Source organism: Gossypium arboreum, chromosome 5 (genome assembly GCF_025698485.1).
Source record: "Gossypium arboreum isolate Shixiya-1 chromosome 5, ASM2569848v2, whole genome shotgun sequence".
Classification (NCBI taxonomy): Eukaryota; Viridiplantae; Streptophyta; class Magnoliopsida; order Malvales; family Malvaceae; genus Gossypium; species Gossypium arboreum.
The window spans coordinates 23,576,949-23,580,436 of record NC_069074.1 but is presented as its reverse complement, the minus strand read 5'-3'; the positions used below and the strand labels follow the sequence as shown (position 1 = coordinate 23,580,436).

At 35.2% G+C, this 3,488-nt stretch overlaps 1 pseudogene; it reads left to right on the top strand.

Moving 5' to 3' along the window:
* The first annotated feature begins 342 nt into the window (after positions 1 to 342).
* Positions 343 to 2,981, top strand: LOC108479197 (laccase-14-like; annotated as a pseudogene).
* Positions 2,982 to 3,488: the final 507 nt, after the last annotated feature.

The window sequence follows — 3,488 nt, the reverse complement described above, 5'->3', positions numbered from 1 at the left end:
TACCAAAACTATTAGCAAGTTAGCAAACACCCATATCTTAATTTAAATAAAATTTTAAAAATAAAAATTAATAAAATAATCGGATTAAATATGAATTTTGAATTACATGGCAGTGGATTTCTTTAAAAAGCAAAATTTAAAAATAAATTAATGTTTAACATAAGATATAAAAACTTGAAATAAATTGAAAAAACGTTTCAAAAATGTAGTGGACAGGTGGCTTGATGTTATTGTTAATTTCCATTTTCCATTTTTTTAATATATATTTTGGAACGTTTGTTTTTCCCCAAGTCAATGTATACAAAGTACAGTTGCAAAGAAAGAAACCAAAGGAGCAGGAGCTTCCTTTCCTATAAATGGTTGAATTTTATGGCCCAAAGATGAGAAAATTCAGGGGCGAACTAAGAACACGGTAGAGAGGAAAAAAAAGGGTTTACAGCGAGATATGGTCTCATGGTTTGTAGGGGTTCTATTTCTAAGCACTTTGCTCCTTTGCAGTGCTGATGTACATCACTATGAGTTCTTTGTGAGTTCCTTTTCTTATATATTCTTACTTGTCACAGTCGTTTCGTCTACATATTTTGGAATTTTTTTAAGTTATTAATCTTAGACTTCTTATTAAAATATGACTCCTAAAAACATGATGGCTAAGCGTCTGAGAATGAAGACAACAAAATCATCACAGCTGCTTGGACAGCGAAATGATTACCTTTTTTTATATAATAAGTGAAACCATAGTTTTTTTATTGCAGGTGCGAGAGTCAAACTTTACGAAACTGTGCAACACAACGACATTGCTGGTCGTAAACGATAGTTACCGGGGCCTGAGATTCGGGTTCACAAAGGTGACACTGTCTTCGTTAATGTCCACAATCAAGGAAACTATAGCTTCACCATTCACTGGTAACTATAACCTTTCTTTCATTCTTCCAATGATAATTTCCCTAAGAATTGAATTCATTAGTGATTAAGATAAATTAAACATGTTGCAGGCACGGCGTGAAACAACCAAGGAATCCATGGTTCGACGGTCCCGAGTTCATAACGCAGTGCCCGATTCAACCAGGGACCAACTTCACCCATGAAATCATATTATCGGATGAAATAGGAACCCTGTGGTGGCATGCACACAGTGACTGGACTCGCGGTTCTGTCCATGGAGCTTTCATCATTTTACCAGCTGAGAACGATACTTATCCTTTCCCCACTCCAAACGCCGATCAAACAATCATACTTCGTAAGTATGTCTTTTGATTTTTCGGTTCTGTTACTTGTGTATAATTATATGAATCTTAGTTTGATTCTTGTCTGTATATACAGAATCGTGGTACAATGGGGATTACAAGCAAATTATCGATGATGCACTCGCAGCTGGTGTTGCTCCTCGCACAGCAGATGCTTATGCTATCAATGGACATTTAGGAGACACATATGGATGCCCCAATGGTACGTTCTCCGCATTACAGAAACCGGAATCGAATTTCTATGCCTAGGGATCCTTACTTACACTAGGAGTCTATCATTGGGTGTTGCAGATACAATATTCCTCATGGAAGTTGAGTCTGAGAATATATACCTTCTCCGCATAATCAATGCTGCAATGAACGAAGAGCAATTCTTTACCATCACAAACCACACCCTCATTGTCGTCGCACAAGATGCCTCCTACGTTCGAATGTTCACCACAGACTATATAATGATAAGCCCTGGTCAAACCATGGATGTTTTGGTCATTGCCGATCAAAACGTCGGCCAATATTACATGGCTATTAGGCCTTTCTCTGATTCCGCTGCTCAACCTAGTGACTTCATTACTACTGGCGTTTTTCAATATACAAACAATGAGGGTGGATTGAATGCTTCCTTGATACCGCTGCCCGCAATGAACGATACAGATGCTATGCTTAACTTCATCAACCAAATTCGGTACACCAATATCTCCCAAAACCCGACCATAAATGTACCGGCGGATACAGATATCAATAGACGACTGTACATTACAATCGCCACAAACACCTTGCCATGCAACACATCAGAATGTGTTTCAGATGACAGATTCGCTGCAAGTCTGAACAATGTCAGCTTTGTTTCCCCACGTATTGACATTCTCCAAGCATACTACAGGTGTGTGTGTATATATATAGCAATTCTAGTACCGCTAGAAAAGAAAAGGAAAAATAATTTGAATACTGTAGCTAATTCTTAAAGTTTTGGTAATATTGCAGGAACATCACTGGTGTTTTCACCCAAGATTTTCCGTTTAATCCACCAGTATTCTATAATTTCACTGGAAACTTGACTGATTTCAATACTGTAGCTGGGGAAGGGACGAGGGCTATTGTGGTAAATTATGGGGATGCAGTAGAGATGGTGCTGCAAACGACCCGGTTGGGGGCTGGTGGAAGTCACCCAATTCATTTGCACGGTTTCAGCTTCTATTGGGTGGGAATTGGTACCGGAAATTTCAACAATGAGACAGACCCAAGCACATATAACCTAGTTGATCCGCCACTTATAAACACTGTCCACAGTCCTGCTGCAGGGGTAAGTTTTTCAATTAGAAAAAAAAAACAGAGCTCAAATCTTTCTAACTACCAAAGTTATTAAGTAATTGATATTTATATATAATATAATGTTTTCAGGGGTGTGGTATATGCATTGCCATTTCGAAAGGCATAATAGCTGGGGAATGAGCACTGTTTTGATTGTGAGGAATGGAACCACCACCGAAACCAGCATGCGCCCACCGCCATCTACCATGCCTCGTTGTCCTGGAACCTAGACCTAGTACAAGCATTGAATAAAGTGGATTAACACGTGCATAGCACGTAACTGAAATAAGATTTTAATTTCATAATTTTAAAATAAATATTTATTAAGAATTTAAGTTGTGACTATCTTTTCATATTTAAATCATTGCTGTAAAAAGTTATATAAATTTTAAATTTTCTCTTAATTTTTATTTTAGAACTTTTAAATCATATGAATTGATTATTGAAAACATGATAGATTATTAGTTTTATTCACAAAATTGGACCTATAATATTTTATTTAAACCTATTAAGCACCAAAATTTTATTAGTAATTCACAATTAACTAATTTAACTATCACATTATTCTTTATTATTCTTCAAATTATTGTAAGTCAATTACCAGTGAAATTTGTCAAGCGACAAAAATTTTCTTAAATTCGTGTGATGTATGTGATCAAAATATGTACTATAATTAATATAAATATTTAAATAGAAAAATACGAGGATAAATTGAAATTTATTTTCAAAAATTAAATGTGTTTCCGTTTGAAAAATAGTATCCTTAATTTTTTAGGTGTAAATTGTTTAAGAATTATGGAGAAATGAATAATAGTTAGCATGTTAGATAGAAGCATGCAAAAAAAAAAATAAGGGACTGGAAGTGTAAATATATTTATAATATTGACGTTATAACTTATGAAAGAAAAAAAAAATACATTTGTACAGGAATAAACG